The sequence below is a fragment of the Anomaloglossus baeobatrachus genome, chromosome 1 (assembly GCF_048569485.1).
Source record: "Anomaloglossus baeobatrachus isolate aAnoBae1 chromosome 1, aAnoBae1.hap1, whole genome shotgun sequence".
Taxonomy (NCBI): Eukaryota; Metazoa; Chordata; class Amphibia; order Anura; family Aromobatidae; genus Anomaloglossus; species Anomaloglossus baeobatrachus.
Window position 1 is genome coordinate 833,897,981 of NC_134353.1, and position 23,288 is coordinate 833,921,268.

The following is a 23,288-nucleotide window of genomic DNA, read 5'->3' on the forward strand; positions in this document are numbered from 1 at the left end:
AACGACAGAACGCTTTCCCTGACGTAAGGAAAGGAGAGCCGATTCAGCGGTAGCACGGCGATTCGGATCATCAAACATTTGCGCCATTGCGGTCAGAAAGTCATCCAGGTGATTTAAACGGATATCCCGATTCTCTATCATAGGATTAGCCCAAGCCAGTGCTCGTGAGGTTAATAACATGATTATACATAACACTTTTGACCGGTCAGAACGGTAATAATCAGCATGTACATCAAAAAACAGTATACATTGGTTAACAAATCCACGAAACTGACTACGATCACCATTGAAACGGAATGGGGGTAACCTAGGCATACCGGCAGCTGATACGGACGTAGTGGGGACGGCTTCCTGAGCCTCCACTCTGACTTGCAAATCCTGAATAGCCAGACCCAGTACCTGGTGATCATGGCCCAGCTGTGCCTCCACATCTCTAAGTTTAGTTTGTACCGCCTCCATTTCCTGCTGCAAGGAGTTAATCATGGAAAAGAGCTGATCTACTCGTGTCTCAGTCATTGCCCCAGCGAAATCCTTTTGTGGCCTGAGTATAATGTAATACTATTGTATGTTCTGAGGATTTCGATAGCGTTAGGGCAATGACAACCAGAGACGAGTTCTTGGTACAAAGATGTTTATAATATGTAACCACGATAGGTACACAACGGAACAAACACAGTAGAACAATAACACACGAAATACCTTCCCGAAACGGAGCGAAGGGAATTCCCGGGGCCACGCACCGGACTCCCCCAGGGAGACCACCAAGAGCGAACCCCTATACAGGGACTGTCTGGCAATCACCCCGGAAGGCCTAAATGCGCAGCAGCCGGGACACAAGGGGCAAGTGGTAAAGTCCAGAAGTGTCCGTACGGGATGATAGTCCAGAGTGGTTACGAACCGGAAGGAACCGGGCAGAAGTGCTGACCAAAGACGGCAGACGGAGTCCGGGCACAGCTTGAAGAAACCGGGTACGGTCCAGAGTCGGTGTCGGTAGTCTTTCAGGAGGATCCAAAGGCAATCAGGAATTAGGAGCAGCAAAGCAGGAGCACACAGCAAGCAGTATACTCAGGCACTGGACTAGGCTTAGAGGCGGCCTTTTAAGCAGCTGGACAGGAAGTAGGGCAACAGAACAGTAAACTCCATGTTAACCGAGGGCAAGCTCTTTCAAAAGAGAACTGGAAATCCCGGAAACCTGACACCCTCTTACACCCCTTTATTAACCCTAAAACACTCAGGTCTGACATAATTCACATGAGGTCCCACAACTATTCCAGCTCTGCTACATTTGAAGTGACTGTAGTGAAGTGATGTGGGTTTAGAACATGACTGCCCACTGTGAGCTTCAGGCAGCGACTGAGCTACAGGGATGAGCAGTGACATCACTCAGGTTATTTGTGTTTACAGCTGGAGGTTCCCATGGTCCTCCACCCGTGATTACAGGTAATCTGACCTCAGGAGACTTCAATAAACTGAATTACCTCACCTGGTAGCAGAGCCAGAATCATCATGGGACCACGTGGGATTATGTCAGACCTGGGTGTTTTTAGGGTTAATAAGAGAGTGAAAGAGGGTGTGTTTTTGTATGTTATTTCAAATAAAGAATTTCTCTGTATTTTGTGTTTATTTCTTTTAACTTACAGATTAGTAATGAGGGAGTCTGATAGACCCTTCCCATTACTAATCTAAGGCTTAGTGGCAACTGTGAGCTGTTATTAACCCCTTGTTACCCCATTTGCCACCGCGCCTGGGCACTCAGGATGAGGTGGGTAAATTTCCGGGATGATTGCATTTAATGGAAACAACAATCCTGGGTACCTGAAGGCTGCTACTTTTAGGCTGGGGGGCCCAATACGCTTTGGTCTTGCCAGTATCAAAATTGGGGGGAACGTACACCATTTTTAAAAATGTATTATGAAACTTTATTGTAAATATAAAGTATAAATGATTTATTATAAATAATAATATTATTTTATTATTAAAAAAAAAAAGCCGCATGCCAAGCTTCTTATTTTGAAACACAGCCAAGATAATGCGCATGGCTGGGGGCTGCAACCTGTATCCGTTTGCATAATCATGGCAAGGTATCATAATATGGGAGAACCCTACGTCAATTAATTTTTAATTTATTTTGACACCAATCTAGACCCAGACAGCGCCTCTCATTGAAAGTAGTCAAACACATGGTCACACAGGTTGGCGGCACTATCTGATTGCAACCAATCAGAGGCGCAGGGACTGCCGGTGGGCGGGGTAGCAGTGCATATGCATGAAAATAATGAGCAATGGAATGGAAGTAGAGTGAGCGACCCGGAAACAGTGTACAGCTGTGCGGATATCGGAAAGTATGAAGAGCTTGCTTTATTTTCTTTCTTTTTTATTTCATTTTTTTTATTTTTTACCCAGGTGGCCAGACCCGATCATTACCCGGAGTTCCCTGAGAACTCCAGGCCCAGGGTTTTTGCTCGGGTTCTTTTAAACCCCCGCAAATCTGGACTTTTACAGTCCAGGTCCGCCTATCACTACTCCCTAGCTTTTTTTAAAAGTGGTCTCTGTTTTACAAATATTTTGCCATAAACAAGAATAGGTCTTGGAAGATCCATTTAGATAAATTTTCTTCAGTTGAGTCCAAATTAGTTTTTAGCTAGTCTACTTGTACATGAAAAATGCTGGCCACAGCTATATAAAATTATCTATGTGTATTTTCCTATAACTTTTATCTGTAATGGAGTCAAGTGCAATATAAAAATCATGTCTTTGTTTTCATCATCTCCCTCCTCAACTACTATTTCTAATCCTCCTCTTTGGCCTCCTAAATACCTTGCACTAGTCAATGTTTCCTTAACTCCACTGCTCAATTAATCTAAAGCGGGCTTTACACGCTGCGACATCGCTAATGCGGAGTCGTTGGGGTCACGGATTTTGTGACGCACATCCGGCCGCATTAGCGATGCCGTTGCGTGTGACACCGATAAGCGATTTTGCATTGTTGCAAAACCGTGCAAAATCGCTAATCGGCGACACGGGGGTCCATTCTCAATTATCGTTACTGCAGCAGTAACGAGGTTGTTCCTCGTTCCTGCGGCAGCACACATCGCTGCGTGTGACGCCGCAGGAGCGAGGAAGCTCTCCTTACCTGCCTCCCAGCCGCTATGAGGAAGGAAGGAGGTGGGCGGGATGTTACGTCCCGCTCATCTCCGCCCCTCCGCTGCTATTGGGCGGTGGTTCAGTGACGTTTCAGTGACGTCGCTGTGATGCCGCACGGACCGCCCCCTTAGAAAGGAGGCGGTTCGCTCGTCACAGCGACGTCGCCGGACAGGTAAGTATGTGTGACGGCTCTGGGCGATGTTGTGCGGCACGGGCAGCGATATGCCCGTCTCGCGCAACAGATGGGGGCGGGTACCCACACTAGCGATATCGGGACCGATATCGCAGTGTGTAAAGTAGCCTTAACTCTCCTCTCACTACTGCACCACCTCTTCTCACTGCCAATCCCTTCACTAGCTTCCAATTTCCAGCAAATTGAGTTTAAACTACTAACATTGATTTACAAGGTTGTGCATAAATCTGTTGTATAAGGACTTACTATCTTTCCACATGTCAACTCTGGTCTTCACAAGTTCTTCTTATTTCTTCCATCACAGTAAATTCCTCTTCCAACCGTTTTTAACTATTTTTCCCAAGCATCCCACATTTTTTGGGAAGTCAGTAAGTCACTACATCAGAATATAGTTCCATGAACAAACCCATCAAATGCTACCTGAAAACTTATCCCATCAGGAAAGCCTACTGCCCACAATAGTCTTTCAGCCACCTTACTGGTGAGAAAGACCCTATGCGTGTCGCTGCTCCCTGACGAAACTGCTGGAAGCGGCAACACGCATAGGGTCTTTCTCACCACTATCCTCAGGTCTTCCACGGGCATCCCTATTGTTATTCCAGCCTTCTCATCAAGCTTCTCATTTCCATTACCAGAGCCATCCTGCTTTAGGCTCATATCGCCTTGCCCCAGGTTTATCCTTGCATCTACCACACCATACTGCATACAATCAAAAATAATTTTTGGTAGGTTATGCACTTTGACTATGCACATCTTATTTTCATATGCACAGGGATTCTCTATATGCAATTATTGTGTTGCTTCTTTTTGTTTATTTAGCTTGTGTTTTTTCTTTTTGTTCTTTATTCCCTTGAGTCAATAGTGCGAGCATTTTACAACATTTTGGTCTTCACTGGGCATCATTATAGGTCACTTTGCCTCATTATTGTTAAGTAGTGATCAGCGAGTATGCTTGTCACTACTCGGTACTCGCACGAGTATCACTGTACTCGGGCTACTCGGCGGGTACCGAGTAATTTCGCAATACTCGTGCTGTACTCGTGGTCTTCATCCCTGCATGTTGGCGCTCTTTTGAGAGCCAGCTCTCATGCAGGGATTGACTGGCAGACCACTGCAATGCCACAGCCCTGTTAGTTGTGGAATTGCAGTGATTGGCCGGTCCGCACAGTGTGACCGAGCCTTTATACCGGCGGGCGCGCTGTGCTCTGCACACAGCCATCTCATATTCCCTGCTTTCCCCACCCACAGGCGCCTATGATTGGTTGCAGTGAGACATGCCCCCACGCTGAGTGACAGGTGTCTCACTGAACCCAATCACAGCAACCGGTGGGCGTGTCTATACTGTGCAGTGAAATAAATAATTAAAGAAACCGGCGTGCGGTCCCCCCAATTGTAATACCAGCCAGATAAAGCCATACGGCTGAAGGCTGGTATTCTCAGGATGGGGAGCTCCACGTTATGGGGAGCCCCCCAGCCTAACAATATCAGTCAGCAGCTGCCCAGAATTGCCACATACATTAGATGTGACAGTTCTGGGACTGTACCCGGCTCTTCCCGATTTGCCCTGGTGCGTTGGCAAATCGGGGTAATAAGGAGTTAATGGCAGCCCACAGCTGCCACTAAATCCTAGATTAATCATGTCAGGCGTCTCCACGAGATACCTTCCATGATTAATCTGTAAATTACAGTAAATAAACACACACACCCGAAAAAATCCTTTATTAGAAATAAAATACACAAACCAATTCCCTCGTAACCAATTTAATAAGTTCCAAAAAGCCCTCCATGTCCGGCGTAATCCACGGACCTCCAGCGTCGCTTCCAGCTCTGCTGCATGGAGGTGACCGGAGCTGCAGCAGACACCGCCGCTTCTGTGAGCTCCACGCAGCAAATGAGGTGAGTAGCGCGATCAGCTGCTGTCAGTCAGGTAACTCACGGCCACCGCTGGATCCAGTGGTGGCCGCGGATAACCTCAGTTACAGCTCAGCTGATCGCACTACTCACCTCATTTGCTGCGTGGAGCTCACAGGAGCGGCGGTGTCTGCTGCAGCTCCGGTCACCTCCATGCAGCAGAGCTGGAAGCGACGCTGGAGGTCCGTGGATTACGCCGGACATGGAGGGCTTTTTGGGGCTTATTAAATTGGTTACGAGGGAATTGGTTTGTGTTTTTTGTTTCTAATAAATGATTTTTTCAGGTGTGTGTGTGTGTTTATTTACTGTAATTTACAGATTAATCATGGAAGGTTTCACGGGGAGACGCCTGCCATGATTAATCTAGGATTTAGTGGCAGCTATGGGCTGCCAATAACTCCTTATTACCCCAATTTGCCAACGCACCAGGGCAAATCGGGAAGAGCCGGGTACAGTCCCAGAACTGTCGCATCTAATGTATGCGGCAATTCTGGTCGGCTGTTGACTGATATTGTTAGGCTGGGGGGCTCCCCATAACGTGGAGCTCCCCATCCTGAGAATACCAGCCTTCAGCCGTATGGCTTTATCTGGCTGGTATTAAAATTGGGGGGACCGCACGCCGTTTTTTTAAATTATTTAATTATTTATTTCACTGCACAGTATACACACGCCCACCGGCTGCTGTGATTGGGTGCAGTGAGACACCTGTCACTCAGCATGGGGGCGTGTCTCACTGCAACCAATCATAGGCGCTGAAAAGCAGGAAAGCAGGAAATACGAGATTGTTTAATGAGCGGTCGGCTTTTTCAAAAGAGGAAAAGTCTCCGGAGTTTAGTGAACAGCTGTGCAGCGCCGCGGCAGTGATCGGGGAACGGTAAGTATGAGAGAGGGGGGAGACTGACCGACAGACTGTGAGAGGGGGACAGACAAGACAGAGAGAGACCGACAGACAGACAGAGAGACCGACCGACGGACTGAGGGAGATAGAATGAAAAAAAAAAAATGACCGACATCGCTAGTAAAAAGCACAAAACGTGCGTTTTGGACATCAGAGTGCCACACAATGTTTTCACGTAAAATCTTTCATGTAATCTCAAAAAATAACATATACCAGCTCTATCTCACTATTGGGTATGTGCCCTTAACATTTCCGCCATGAAAATTCATTTTGGTGTCATTTTGGAAGGTTTTCTGGTGAGTCCGTAAAAATGGCGTAAAACTCGGACAAAATTGTTCACAGCTGTGACTTTTGAGTGATAAATGCTTCAAGGGTCTTCCCCATGCTGTTGCCATGTCATTTGAGCACTCTTCTGAGACTTTTGTGACATTTGTAGGGTTTCTACATTCTGCTGGGGGGTCATTTCATAAAAATACTCGGGTCTCCCATAGGATAACATTGGGCTCGGTGCTCGGGCCGAGTACACGAGTATCTTGGGATGCTCGGCCCGAGCCTCGAGCACCCGAGCTTTTTGGTATTCGCTCATCACTATTGTTAAGTACTACAGGTCTCTATGATATCTATTTACTGTCATTTATTGTTATAGCCTATTTTGTGGATTGTGGTCCTTTTATGGTGTGGTGTTCATGTTTGCTATTTTTTAAATTATTTTAATTTGTTTGTTGTTGGCATTTAGTAAAATTAATTTATAAATTATGTCTTAATTGATTATATTTTTCTCTGTGGCCACATGACTACATGCAGAGCTTTTTTCTTTTGTTTGTCTACATTTCTGCATGAGGTAGCACCCGTGATATATGCTGTTGTATACTGTATTTAATAACATTGGTGCACCCCACTGCTTATTTATTGTTGAATAGCATGTAAGCACGCCCCTGTGGTGGAATGAACACAATCTAATGCCCATGCAACTAGTCAATGGCTTCATTAGCGTATCATAAAATATCTTTAGAAATACATTTTCTAAAGATATCTTTATGTATGCTAATATAGCCTGAGACAGTTAGGCAGGAATATGCTCCCAGACCTGCTCATGGTTCTGGGTGCATATTGCACCTGACAGGTTCACTTTAACCACTTGTGGCCCAGCACTATGTTGCTGACAAAACCACTTTAGCAAACCTCTAACATAACAGTGTTTTTACCTTCTACAAACCATTCCTAACACCACTACATCTACATTGCATTCCTGTTTAACATTGTTATCACTTTATGCAATATGTACATTATTGTATTATTGTGTCTTCAGGGGCAGGAATCTGTCACCTCCTTGCAGTCTTACTGCATATGCAGGGCTGGTGCTAGCACTCACCTGATAAGCACTATAGAACATAGCAAAGATTCCCCCCTCCAGTCTACAATCACTTTTGATGGAGGACTGTTTATTAGAGATGAGCAAACCTGTCAAGGTTCGGTTTGGTTCATGTTCACTGACTTTCCCAGTGTTCGCCGAACAGCGAACAAACATATCCGAACACATTGAATTCATGGGAGGCAAAACTTGTGTTAGTAAGAGCTATAGAGGCTGGTCTAAGTAAGGGCTAGGAGGGTTGGTGTAGTAAGGGCTAGGGGGCTGCAAAAGAAAGAAAATAAGTAATAAAGCAGGACAGTTGTACTTACTGAGTTGCCCATGCGGCTGTTACATTGCTTCCAGGTCCACTCATTAATCCTCATACATAATCAGTGCTTCCCCCACCCACTGGCAGTCCCGACGTGTCTGATCGTTTGCAGTCAGACTGCACCCCCACCTATGTGACAGTGACTGTCACTGGCTGGACTCACACATGCTGTCTGGGTCCCCTAATGGAGTATAAAAACAAAGAAAAAAAATAAATTGGCATAGTGTCCCCTGTATATTGATACCCAGCACACATAAAGCAGATCGGTGCAGGGTGCAGCCCCCAGCCATGTGCTTATATTGGCTGTGTATGAAAATACGGGGGACCCTATGGGGCTTTTTTAAAATTATTTAAATAAATAATCTTTTGGGTGAGTCTAGTAATGAGGGGAGTCTCATAGACACTTCTTACTAATCTAGGGCTTAGTGGAAGCTGAGAGCTGACATTAATCCCTTGTTACCCCGATTGCCACCGTACCAGGGCAATCGGAAGAGTCGGGTAAAGTGCCAAGACTGTCACATCTAATGAATGCGGCAATTCTGGGTGGCTGCAGGCTGCTGTTTTTAGCCAAGGGGAGGCCAATACGCATGGGTCTCCCCAGACTGAGAAACCAGCCTCCAGGTTTTGGGCTTTATTTTGGCTGGGTATTAAAATGTGGGGTGACCACACACTGTTTTTAAAATTATTTATTTAAATAAATTAAACAAGAAAAAAGTCGCCTATTTTGATACAGCTAAGATAAGTGCACGGCTGGGTGCTACAGCCTCTAGCCATATGCTTTATCTCTGCTGGTATCATAATACAGGGAACCCTATGCCAAACGTTTTATTTAGTTATCTATTTTTACAGCATGGCAGTGACCTGCACACAGCGCCTCTGATTGGTTGTAGTCAGACGCTATCACACAGGCTGGGGGCGCATCTGACTGCAACCAATCACTGACACCAGGATGGCCAGTGGGAAAGCAGTACATATGCATGAAGGTAAATGAGTGCCCCCATAAGTGAATGAGCGGCCTGGAAGCAGTTACAGCCGGTAAGTATGAAACGCGTGCTCCTTTCCCCATCTCCCTTCTACCACCATTTTTAATTGCCAGATTCTGGTCCCCATAGACTTATATGGGGAGCGATGTCTGGCCAGATAACCAGGACCAATCCCAGGCCGGAAACGGGATTTTTTTTTAACCCGGGTATATCCGCCAGTCCCAGTTATCTGCATGTCTGGCCATCACTAGTGATAACATTACATAACTAGTTATGTTATTTTTCGCAATAAGTCTTCTAGAATTTCTGCACAGAGATTGTGGCTCATGACTGTTTCTCAGATCAAAATGTGGCAATCAAAATAAAAAGGTTAGGGTCCATGGTTGTAGAGTACAGAGCCTTTTCAGCGCAATAAATGCCTAAAGAATGGTTAGCTCACTTCTTTTAACTGCTTTACATCTTTGAAAACCTGAAAAACTTAAAAGACATTAAAAAGTGTGAAGAAATGAACATCGCCTTGCTTTTGCATAGACATTTATATGTTCCTTCTTTTCAACATTTTCTGGTTCAAAGTGAAAAGAAAAGTAGACCGCACTCCATCCGCTGTGCAGGATAACTTCGTTTATTAAAGGTGCAGGATAAAAGGCTGGGAACAACCTGAGAGTCGGCTCCTATGCAGGGACGATGTCCGTTTCGCCTATTGATTAGGCTTCCAAGGGTCCACCATTTTCTGGTTCTTTCACAGGTGAGTTTCAGATCCAAACCGCATGAAAAGACACTGTGTGTGTCACGCTAGGTACGGGGAAGTACCAAGCGAACAGTGGAAGGGAAACACTGTGTCTTGGGAAGGGGGAGATGGGCGACCCTGACCAAACCTACTATTGACCCCTTGCTTCCTTCACCAACCTAGATAGCTTCCACACCTATGCTCCGAGTTGGATACCTGACCCTGGCTGAGCCTAAAATTGGCCCTAGGAAGGGAACGGATGGGATAATCGCTTAGTCAACCCCACTAAGCTCTAAAAACACACAGGGAATAATACACAGGCTAAAGTAAACAAATAACATCTCCAGATGACTCAGGGAGAGGACTTGCAACAACAGCAAAGTTTCTGCAGATGAATAAGAGCCGACTGCTTGCACTGAAGACTTGTTAAGAGTACAAGACCTACCAACTGCACAGAGTAAGGGGGAATGAGGGTATTTAAAGACACAAAGAGAAGTGCTGAAGATTAAAACTGAAAATGTGTAGAAATCCATAGGGTACTAAAGAGAAAATGATAAACCCCAAGCACGTCAAAAGGTAATGTCAGAGAGGGGCTTGTATAGCCAAACACTGCGACCTTCTACAGCCAGAAACTACAGGACTACAGGACAGGTCAAGTGTGACAGTATGCACATTCCCTAAGAATAAAAAGTTTCACCTCTAAAAAATATCTTAAAATTTGGAAACAAAATTGCCTCTGGCCATGGATTCAATTTTAATATAGAATTTACCAATATTCCCCATATTCGGGACTTTTTACAGAAAGGACTTGTAGGGAGGCTGTAGTTCTGTTGTATGACAGCACTGGAGTATATTGGGTTCCTGGTCACTTCATGTGTGATTCTTCTCAAATCATTGACAGTTATTGTGTGTCTTTTTTTTTACCTTGTTGACTATTTGCAGCAAAACTATTGATGGTTCTGTGATCATGCCCCAATATAGCAACTAGTGCTGTATCCCTCTGTAAGAATTGTAACAATTTTCAACATTTCATAGTCAGGTATATCCATTTCTTCGGCGCTCCATTGGGAGACCCAGACGATTGGGTGTATAGCTACTGCCTCCGGAGGCCACACAAAGCATTACACTAAAAAGTGTAAGGCCCCTCCCCTTCTGGCTATACACCCCCCGTGGGATCACGGGCTGCTCAGTTTTCAAGCTTTGTGCGAAGGAGGTCAGACATCCACGCATAGCTCCACTGTTTAGTCAGCAGTAGCTGCTGACTATATCGGATGGAAGAAAAGAGGGCCCATGCTAAAGGGCCCCCAGCATGCTCCCTTCTCACCCCACTCTTGTTGGCGGTGTTTGTTAAGGTTGAGGTACCCATTGCGGGTACGGAGGCTGGAGCCCACATGCTGTTTTTCCTTCCCCATCCCCCTGAGGGCTCTGGTGAAGTGGGATCTTACCGGCCTCCAGACTCTGAGGCCGGGCTCCATCCACAGACCCGGAGATCCTGCTGGATACGGAGCTGGGTACCGTCAGGGACAAGGCCCTGCAACATTCAGGTACTCTGTGTCCCCGTACAGACAGGCACAGACACACTCCAGTGTTGCTGGGTGTTCTAGTGCGCCGGGGACAGTAGCGCTGCGCGCTTGGGTTATACTCACTGCAGCTTAGCTGAGTGAGTTTATGTGTGGGGAACTACCGCGCCGGCCGCCACGGAGACTGCGGCGCGGCTGAGACTTTTGGTGCGCCGGGGACTTTGCGCCGACCGTGCTTTTACGACGGCAGCGCTTATAAATCTAGTCCCCGGCTTCTGCGGCCTAGTTACGTTTCGTTCCCGCCCCCAGCCCTGTCAGTCAGGGAAGGGGAGAGACGCTGTACAATAGTCAGCGCCGAGGGCTGGAGTCTTATTTACATACTCCAGCCCTCTCACTGGGCACAGTGGGACGCCAGTTTCCCGCTCTTTGTCTGCAGCACGCCCACGGCCCGCCCCTCTTCACAGGACGCCGGCAGCCATTCCTGCACGCAGTCTGAGCTGGAGAACGGACATATGGCGACCACACACCCGCTGTTAAGCGGGCGGTAAGCAGCACCTAGGTGCTGACCCCACTAGTGCCACAGTGTTGTTTTGTGTACTTTTGTCTGTACCTATATATTGCACTGTACGGTCGCTTCTTGGCTTATACCCCTATATTGCTCTGAGGAGACAACAGCATGTCATCCGCAAAAAGCAAGGGTGCCAAGGCACAGGCTTTATATGCTGCCTGTACCGCATGTGGGGCTGATCTACCGGCAGGTTCCACTGACCCCCATTGTGTGCAATGTTCGGTCCCTGTGCCACTTCGTCAGCCGGAGTCTATGCTAGTAGTGGCCCAGGCAGAGACGCCTGTGAACCCTGCCCCGGTGACGGGGACAGAGTTTGCAGTTTTTGCTGATAAGATGTCTGTGACTATGACAAAAATTCTAGAAACTTTGCAGTCCAGGCCGGTCACTCAGACCATGGGCACTGCTGATTCAATGTTCCCCGGTCCCCCTCAGTTGGAACTAATCCGTGCTCCAAGGGGGTCCCAGGCATCACAGGCTGAAGGCTCTGACTCGGACGACAGTCCCAGGCAGCCTAAGCGAGCTCGCTGGGAGAGACCCTCGGCGTCATCACGCTGGTCAGGGTCTCAGCGAGAGGATTCTCTGTATGATGAGACAGAGCTAGGTGATCAGGAGTCTAATCCTGAGACTGCTCTCAACCTGGATACCCCTGATGGTGACGCCATGGTGAATGATCTTATAGCGGCCATCAATAGACTGCTGGATATTTCTCCTCCAGCGGAGGAGGCAGCAGCACAGCAGGAGAAATTCCATTTCAGGTATCCCAAACGTAAATTGAGTACTTTTCTGGACCACGCTGACTTCAGAGAAGCAGTCCAGAAACACCATGCTTATCCAGATAAGCGTTTCTCCAAACGTCTTAAGGATACACGTTATCCCTTTCCCCCTGACGTGGTCAAACGCTGGACCCAGTGTCCAAAGGTGGACCCCCCAATCTCCAGGCTTGCGGCTAGATCCATAGTTGCAGTGGAAGATGGGGCTTCACTTAAAGATGCCAATGACAGACAGATGGACCTTTGGTTGAAATCTGTCTATGAAGCTATCGGCGCGTCGTTTGCTCCAGCATTCGCAGCCGTGTGGGCACTCCAAGCTATTTCAGCTGGTCTGGCGCAGGTGGACTCTGTCATACGTCCATCAGTGCCGCAAGTGGCGTCCTTGACCTCGCAAATGTCTGCGTTTGTGACTTACGCTATCAATGCGGTCTTGGACTCTACCAGCCGTACGTCAATGGCGTCCGCCAACTCTGTGATTTTACGCAGAGCCTTATGGTTAAAGGAATGGAAAGCAGATTCTGCTTCCAAAAAATGCTTAACCAGTTTGCCATTATCTCAAGACAGACTGTTTGGTGAGCAATTGGCGGAAATCATTAAACAGTCCAAGGGTAAGGACTCTTCCTTACCCCAGCCCAGATCAAGCAAACCTCAACAGTGGAGGGGACAGTCGAGGTTTCGGTCCTTTCGAGGTTCGGGCAGGGCCCAATTCTCCTCGTCCAAAAGGACTCAGAAGGAGCAGAGGAGCTCAGATTCCTGGCGGACTCACTCACGCCCAAAGAAAGCAGCCGGAGGAACCGCTTCCAAGCCGGCTGCCTCATGACTTTCGGCCTCCTCTCTCCGCATCCTCGGTCGGTGGCAGGCTCTCCCGCTTTTGCGGCATTTGGCTGCCACAGGTCAAAGACCGGTGGGTAACAGACATTTTGTCTCACGGGTACCGGATAGAGTTCAGTTCTCGTCCTCCGCCTCGGTTCTTCAGAACTTCCCCACATCCCGACCGAGCCGATGCTCTTCTGCAGGCGGTGTGCTCTCTAAGGGCAGAAGGAGTGGTGATCCCTGTTCCTCTTCAGGAACGAGGTCAAGGTTTTTACTCCAATCTGTTTGTGGTGCCAAAAAAGGACGGCTCTTTCCGTCCTGTTCTGGACCTAAAACTGCTCAACAAGCACGTGAAAACCAGGCGGTTCCGGATGGAATCTCTCCGCTCCGTCATTGCCTCGATGTCTCAAGGAGATTTCCTAGCATCAATAGACATCAAGGATGCTTATCTCCACGTGCCGATTGCTCCAGAGCACCAGCGTTTTCTACGCTTCGTTATAGGAGACGAACACCTTCAGTTCGTAGCCCTGCCATTTGGTCTGGCGACAGCCCCACGGGTTTTCACCAAGGTCATGGCAGCAGTGGTAGCAGTCTTGCACTCTCAGGGACACTCGGTGATCCCTTACTTGGACGATCTACTTGTCAAGGCACCCTCTCAAGAGGCATGCCAACACAGCCTGAACGTTGCGCTGGAGACTCTCCAGACTTTCGGGTGGATCATCAACTTTTCAAAGTCAAATCTGTCACCGACCCAATCACTAACATATCTTGGTATGGAGTTTCATACTCTCTCAGCGATAGTGAAGCTTCCGATGGACAAGCAGCGTTCACTACAGACAGGGGTGCACTCTCTCCTTCAAGGCCAGTCGCACCCCTTAAGACGCCTCATGCACTTCCTGGGGAAGATGGTGGCAGCAATGGAGGCGGTCCCGTTTGCGCAGTTTCATCTGCGCCCACTTCAATGGGACATTCTCCGCCAATGGGACGGGAAGTCGACGTCCTTAGACAGGAAAGTCTCCCTTTCCCAGACGGCCAAGGACTCTCTTCAATGGTGGCTTCTTCCCACCTCATTATCACAAGGAAGGTCCTTCCTACCCCCATCCTGGGCGGTGGTCACGACAGACGCGAGTCTGTCAGGGTGGGGAGCAGTTTTTCTCCACCACAGGGCTCAGGGTACGTGGACTCAGCAGGAGTCCACCCTTCAGATCAATGTTCTGGAAATCAGGGCAGTGTATCTTGCCCTACAAGCCTTCCAGCAGTGGCTGGAAGGAAAGCAGATCCGAATTCAGTCGGACAACTCCACAGCGGTGGCATACATCAACCACCAAGGCGGGACACGCAGTCGGCAAGCCTTCCAAGAAGTCCGGCGGATTCTGATGTGGGTGGAAGCCACGGCCTCCACCATATCCGCAGTTCACATCCCCGGCGTAGAAAACTGGGAAGCGGACTTCCTCAGTCGCCAGGGTATGGACGCAGGGGAATGGTCCCTTCACCCGGACGTGTTTCAGGAAATCTGTCGCCGCTGGGGAAGGCCGGACGTCGACCTAATGGCGTCCCGGCACAACAACAAGGTCCCAACTTTCATGGCACGGTCTCGCGATCACAGAGCTCTGGCGGCAGACGCCTTAGTGCAAGATTGGTCGCAGTTCCAGCTGCCCTATGTGTTTCCCCCTCTGGCACTCTTGCCCAGAGTGCTACGCAAGATCAGGTCCGATTGCCGCCGCGTCCTGCTTGTCGCCCCAGACTGGCCGAGGAGGTCGTGGTATCCGGATCTGTGGCATCTCACGGTCGGCCAACCGTGGGCGCTACCAGACCGGCCAGACTTACTTTCACAAGGGCCGTTTTTCCATCTGAATTCTACGGCCCTGAACCTGACTGTGTGGCCATTGAGTCCTGGATACTAGCATCTTCAGGATTATCTCAAGGGGTCGTGGCCACCATGAGACAGGCTAGGAAGCCCACGTCTGCTAAGATCTACCACAGAACGTGGAAGATTTTCTTATCCTGGTGCTCGGCACAGGGAGTGTCCCCCTGGCCATTTGCATTACCTACTTTTCTTTCCTTCCTGCAATCTGGTTTGGAAAAAGGCTTATCGCTCGGCTCCCTTAAAGGGCAAGTCTCAGCGCTATCGGTATTTTTTCAAAAGCGTCTAGCACGACTTCCTCAGGTACGCACGTTCCTGCAGGGGGTTTGTCACATCGTCCCTCCGTACAAACGGCCGTTAGATCCATGGGATCTGAACAGGGTACTAGTTGCTCTCCAGAAGCCGCCCTTCGAGCCTCTGAGGGATGTTTCACTTTCTCGACTCTCACAGAAAGTGGCCTTTCTGGTAGCGGTCACGTCTCTTCGGAGGGTATCCGAGCTGGCAGCGCTGTCATCCAAAGCTCCCTTCCTGGTTTTTCACCAGGACAAGGTAGTGCTGCGCCCGATTCAGGAGTTTCTCCCTACGGTGGTATCCTCTTTTCATCTCAATCAGGATATCTCCTTACCTTCCTTTTGTCCTCATCCAGTTCATCGGTATGAAAAGGATTTGCATTTGTTGGATCTCGTGAGAGCACTCAGAATCTACATTTCCCGCACGGCGCCCCTGCGCCGCTCGGATGCACTCTTTGTCCTTGTCGCTGGTAAGCGCAAAGGATCGCAGGCTTCCAAATCCACCCTGGCTCGATGGATCAAGGAACCAATTCTTGAAGCCTACCGTTCTGCTGGGCTTCCGGTTCCATCAGGGCTGAAGGCCCATTCTACCAGAGCCGTGGGTGCGTCCTGGGCATTACGACACCAGGCTACGGCTCAACAGGTGTGCCAGGCAGCTACCTGGTCGAGTCTGCACACTTTCACCAAACATTATCAGGTGCATACCTACGCTTCGGCGGACGCCAGCCTAGGTAGAAGAGTCCTGCAGGCGGCAGTTGCCTCCTCGTAGGGGAGGGCTGTTTTGCAGCTCTAACTTGAGGTATTAATTTACCCACCCAGGGACTGCTTTTGGACGTCCCAATCGTCTGGGTCTCCCAATGGAGCGCCGAAGAAGAAGGGAATTTTGTTACTTACCGTAAATTCCTTTTCTTCTAGCTCCAATTGGGAGACCCAGCACCCGCCCTGTTTCCTTCGGGATTTTTGTTTTTTTCGGGTACACATGTTGTTCATGTTGAACGGTTTCAGTTCTCCGATGTTACTTCGGATTGAATTTGTTTAAACCAGTTATTGGCTTTCCTCCTTCTTGCTTTAGCACTAAAACTGAGCAGCCCGTGATCCCACGGGGGGTGTATAGCCAGAAGGGGAGGGGCCTTACACTTTTTAGTGTAATGCTTTGTGTGGCCTCCGGAGGCAGTAGCTATACACCCAATCGTCTGGGTCTCCCAATTGGAGCTAGAAGAAAAGGAATTTACGGTAAGTAACAAAATTCCCTTCTTTCTGGACAAATTTGGCCGAGGAAAACAAGCTGCCTACTAATTCTGCACACCTTGATAAAAGGCGGTGATATCCTTGGACCTCACCCTACCTTATTAGACAAATACATATCACCTGCATTCAACTTTATACAGTTCGGAGTTGGTAAATCTGCATGCAAATGAAGATATGGTCAAAATACTCACTTGCCTAATTTTGCACATCAGGGGTGGACATATCATTGGTGTAACCTATGCAGCTGCACAGGGGCCCAAGAGGTATGGGGGCCTACTATTACCTCCAAAGCAGGTGAAATTGTGCATTTTGATGAGCTTTTGGGCTATTCTTGCACATTGGCCTTTTTCTGTCTGTGTCTGCCAGTGGTGCACACAATGTATAGGCTATAGTAGACAGTTTTGAAAATTCAGCTTCTTTCGCTTTACTGGACAACCATGATTGAGATACATCTCACCTATGTTCTGGTCAGTGGGGGAGTCAGCTGTTATAAACTTCATTATCAAATATACTTTACAGCAAACCATATATATCTAAAACATGTATTTTGTCAGCGAAGCCGTGATAATCTATTCTGTTATATTTATTTGCTCCCCAGAATGCTAGTTGGAAACACAACTTGTAAATTCAGTTACTTTGATGGTGTATTGGAAGATATTATTTTACAGTAGTCATGCCACATCATCACTTAATAGGAATTGGATCGTTGACACTTATTTGATCAAAACCTACACTTCAAAAACAAGGCATATTTATGTTATAGCCCTCATGAATATGTTATATGGCCAATTACTTTCAATAAAAACATCTAATTAAGTTCCAACTAATTTTCAAATTGAAAGAGAACATTTTCTGCTCCTGTAATTACTAAGCAGTGCTCAGTCATTGCAAAAAAGATCCATTGAGACTTGATTTCGTAGCTGCTAATGATAATTCATTTGGATTGTCTTTAATTGCACGGCGTATGAGGAGGAATTCAATGTGTTTATTTAAATGTAAATAAAGGTGTAGTGCTACTTATCTGTATCCTGGGAAGATGACAGACACATAATACCAGATATCACATCATACTCACATGTGTCATGCTGTAAAGTGGTTTCTACATATATATATAATTCACCACAGATACCACATTTTAATATCCATCAGACGGCATCATAACCATAGAAATACACTAAGTAACTCCTCAAGGAAATAACTCAAATGCCATAATGTCATAAAACAACAATTTTTATTGATATATATTTTTTTAAAAAATGACAGATTTTACTTTTGGCACAATGGGACAGTGTAAACCACAAGTGAGTCCCTCCTAACAAGGGAGGGGTAGGTGCGGACGTAGTCAGACCATCCGTGTAGGTCAAATAGTTATATAGAATAGCAATGTTCATTACATGCATACAGCCCACCACATGGCCATGGAATCTCTAGGCTAAATCTCATGTGCAGATAGCACATCCCTGAAGCATCACCACATAGTATAAACAAAGAGTATATTACCAAGTCATATGTATCTAATCAATGTGGGTATGCCCAGGGGAGCGCTATAGCACCAAGACATAGGGAGTTTTAATGATTAAAGTCTATAACAATTCTGGCAGTTCTAATTACAGATCATGCCATCACAGCATAAATCACACTGAGGCAATGAAGGAGGGCACCACCGCTATATTCAATCAAAGAATATACTACCTAATTCGAATCACAGCGGTGATGTCCAATCCCACCAGCCACCTACTAGTTCCATAAGCCATCCAGACCGTATAAGAGCCAAAAGAGTAAACAGACCTGACCGATGAGCCGACCACGAACCCGCAGCCACCACGCCTCAACGCGTTTCACTGCTGCTTCTTCGGGAGGCAGGTGTACAATACAAACATATGAGGATCTATTTATACCCTGATTTAATCAGGGAGCGCAGGTAAACATGTGTTTTCTCGGCGCGAACGCCACCATGCTGTGTGGATTAAACAGGAAGTGACCCGGCGCTAGTTCCGGTCATGACATGGAGCCGTCAGTCACGGGGGCCATGGCAACGTGATGCCATAGACACCGCGCATGCGCAGCCACACGTCATTCGACCGTACTGAAGTGCTGGGAATCCACTGCAGGGCTTTGCCGCGCTCCACATGTACCGCGCTGCAAGCTCCTTTTTAAGCGAAGGAATTGATAATAATACATAACAACCAGAACCTCCTAAATAATGGGAGGAGCCTTATAAGCATAAGGTTGTCATAGAATAGTCACATAATATCAAGGCCAGATTTACAGGTAATATATTAGAGTAGCTATACATTATATATATGTAGATGTTATTAAGCTACAATAGGCCGGGGATCTGAAGTCCATAGCAACCACTCATTAGTGATATACATGTTGTAAAGCACAGATAAATTAGCAGTTTTCAGTCCAACAATGCGCCAAAAGACGCCCAATTTTTAGCAAATTCCATAGTCCGTGCCAATGGTGCATCAATGGATGTAGGATATGAAGTTAATAGACCGATGCCAGTAGTGGTCCTCAGATTCTAATCCATAATTCAGTATATCGACTTCCTTCTTATCCAATCAGGAGATAAATTCATCCTTTTTACTCCTGAACCCCGTATCTGGCCATATTGAACGACTCCTCCATTAAATAGAAATGTCACAAAATACCTAAATTCCATAAACTCAATAAAGGAGAAAGAGAAAATATTAGTGCACCTCAAAGCAATCCATTATTATCGTAAGAAGGTCATTAAGATATAAAATAATAAAACCAATAGTAGTGCAAACGTCTCCAAACAAGAGTCGGCGTAGTCACTTAGAGAAAGGCATTAAAGCCAAAATTCTCATTTAACCCACTTGGAGATACCGTGCCCAACCGGTATATCCATCGGCTCTCTAGCCGAGCCAGGGATTTTCCTATATCCCCGCCATGTATGTCTATATTAATCTGATCAATTGCTTTGATCAGAAGGAGTCGAGAATCAGAGTTGTGAAACTCCTTAAAGTGGCGGGGAATAGTTTTTAATTTCTCTTGATCTTGAGCCTCCTTAGAATTTTTAATATCGCGCACATGCTCGCCCACCCGGGTTTTAAGTTCCCGAGTGGTCATGCCGATATAAAATAAATTGCAAGGGCACGAGGCTTGATAAATGACTGCTTTGGACGTATATCTAAGGTATAACCTGATGTCGTACTCCTTATCATCCCTGGTCCCCCTAAAGGTCTTGGCCTTACGCATTTTTGCGCATGCCTTACATAGGCCACACGGATAGAAGCCCACAGTTCCAGAAGTCATTCTGCCACTATACCCTGATCGATAATGACTATGGACAAGGTGGTCCTTAATATTCCTTGCCCTACGTGCGGTCATAAGGGGAGATGATGATAAATTCCTACTTAAAATAGGGTCGGTCTTGAGGATGCCCCAGTGCTTCTTAAGTATCCCCCCTATGTCCCTCCAACGATTATTATATGTTGTAATTAATCGTACTTCATTTTCCTTCTGAAGTCTAGGTTTAGAGTAGTTGGGGTACAGAAGGGATTCCCTGGTGCACACTCTAGCCCGATCCAGACCACGCTTTATGATTTTTTTGTTATAACCCCGACGCAAAAACCTCTCTGTAAGGTCATCGGCTTGCCTAGAAAAAGCCCCTTCGGTGGAACAAATCCTCCTGGCCCTTAAAAACTGGGCCACAGGGATACCCCCGATAGTAGCCGGGGTATGGGAGGGTTTGTCGTGAAGGAAGGCATTAGTGGCCGTGGGCTTCCTATAAATTTCAGTGCCTAATACCCCCTGTTCCGTCGTTCTAATTTTTATATCCAAAAATTCTATGTTTATATGTCAAAAAGACATTGATGGGGTTCTGATTGAGCCTGTCTATAAAATCAGCCAACTCACTGGGGGACCCCTCCCACAGGAACCAGATGTCATCGATATACCTCATCCAATTGTGTACCCTACCGATATCAACATCTGGTTCCGTGAGAAAAATCTGTCTCTCCCAGGCCCCAGGAACAGATTTGCATAGGCCGGGGCGCAGGCCGCCCCCATAGTGGTCCCGCGCCTCTGCATATAGACAGACCCCCCAAAAGTAAATACGTTATGTATAAGAACGTATTCCAATAGTATAAGCAGCAGTTCAACAAGTGCCCACTCAAGATTACTGGAGTTCAGGAACCATGCTACCGCTTTGATACCATCATGGTGACTGATGGACGTGTAGAGACTTTCCACGTCCGTGGTCACCATGATGGTCCCCCTATCCAAGGTGATGTTATCCAATCTCCTGAGAGCCTCCGTAGTGTCTTTTATATATGATGGTAGGGCAGCGGCCAGAGGTTTTAAATAAAAATCCAACAGCTGGCACACTCCCTCACACAACCCATCCATACCCGACACTATGGGGCGTCCAGGAGGATTGGAGTAATTTTTATGTAATTTAGGAATTAGGTAAAAAGTGGGCATCCTGGGGTGCCTGACAACCAGGCAATCAAAAAGCTTCTTAGGAATAGTGCCCTTGGCACAGGCCTCTTCCAGGATTCCCACCAATTCCACCTGAAACTCCTGTGTTGGATCAGTATACAGTTTTTGGTAGCAGGTTCGATTGCCTAGCTGTTTATAGGCCTCCTTCTCGTACATGATGTTAGGCCAGATGACAAGGTTGCCACCCTTGTCAGCTGGCTTAAACTGTACATCATGCCACTCTTTCATCTCGTCCAGGGCTCTGCGTTCCTGCAAGCTCAAATTGGAATATCTATTGGGTTTATAATTTAACCCTTCAATGTCCTTAGTGACCATTCTCACAAATATATCGAGTGCAGGACATAAACTAAGTGGAGGGAACTTTTTTGATTTTGCATATAGATGGACTAAAAACTTACTGATCTGAACTCCTACAGACTCCTCCGCTAAGGCCTCTAGTATTTCTACCGCCGCTTCCTCCCTTTCCACTTCGGAGGGTCCCCCTGTGGATGATTGGGTAAAAATACGTTTGAACAATCATTTTCGTGCGAAAAGATGGACATCCTTGATAGTAGTAAAGGTATCCAACTGCATGGTAGGGGCAAAGGACAGACCCCTCTCAAGCACTTGGATCTGGATGTCAGATAATACATGATTAGAGAGGTTGGTTACCTTGAGTTGGTCCGTCCTTTCATTTGCTGCCTGAAAGAGGGGAGCTGTTCTTTTAACACCACCTGATCTGGTGCTAATAGAACTGACCGATGGTAATTCAGTCTCAGATTGATCCACCTCACTGGCCGTTGTTGCTGATGAGAAGGAACCCATTTTAGATCTACCCCTCTTGGATGGTCTTGTTTTAAATTGCCATCGGAAGATTTTTTTGTTGGCATAATCGGACACATCACACACACACACTGGTATTTCTTAGATTTCTTAGACCATTGGCACGGACTATGGAATTTGCTAAAAATTGGGCGTCTTTTGGCGCATTGTTGGACTGAAAACTGCTAATTTATCTGGGCTTTACAACATGTATATCCCTAATGAGTGGTTGCTATGGACTTCAGATCCCCGGCCTATTGTAGCTTAATAATTATTATTATTATTATTTATTATTATAGCGCCATTTATTCCATGGCGCTTTACAAGTGAAAGAGGGTATACGTACAACAATCATTAACAGTACAAGACAGACTGGTATAGGAGGAGAGAGGACCCTGCCCGCGAGGGCTCACAGTCTACAGGGAATGGGTGATGGATGGTACAATAGGTGAGGACAGAGCTGGTTGCGCAGTGGTCTACTGGGCTGAGGGCTATTGTAGGTTGTAGGCTTGTTGGAAGAGGTGGGTCTTGAGGTTCCTCTTGAAGCTTTCCACGGTAGTGGAGAGTCTGATGTGCTGAGGTAGAGCGTTCCAGAGTATGGGGGATGCACGGGAGAAATCTTGTACACGATTGTGGGAAGAGGAGATAAGAGAGGAGCAGAGAAGGAGATCTTGTGAGGATCTAAGGTTGCGTGCAGGTAGGTACTGGGAGACTAGGTCACAGATGTAGGGAGGAGACAGGTTGTGCATGGCTTTGTATGTCATGGTTAATGTTTTGAACTGGAGTCGTTGGGCGATGGGAAGCCAGTGAAGGGATTGGCAGAGTGGCGAGGCTGGGGAGTAGCGAGGGGAGAGGTGGATTAAGCGGGCCGCAGAGTTTAGGATAGATTGGAGGGGTGCAAGAGTGTTGGAAGGGAGGCCAGAGAGCAGGAGGTTGCAGTAGTCGAGGCGGGAGATGATGAGGGCATGCACTAATGTTTTTGCAGATTCTTGGTTAAGAAAAGCACGGATCCGGGAGATATTTTTGAGTTGTAGTCTGGATGAGGTGAAGAGGGCTTGGATGTGTGGCTTGAAGGATAGAGCAGAGTCGAGGGTCACTCCAAGGCAACGAGCTTGTGAGACTGGGGTGTGTGAGCAACCATCAAGTTTGATGGAAAGGCTTGTTGGAGGAGATGAGTGAGGAGGAGGAAAGACAATAAACTCTGTTTTGTCCATGTTAAGTTTTAGGAATCGTGCAGAGAAGAAGGATGAAATAGCAGACAAACATTGTGGTATTTTGGTTAGTAGAGAGGTAATGTCAGGTCCAGAGAGGTAGATCTGTGTGTCATCGGCATAGAGATGGTACTGGAAGCCGTGGGACTCTATGAGCTGTCCCAAGCCGAAGGTATAGATGGAGAACAGCAGGAG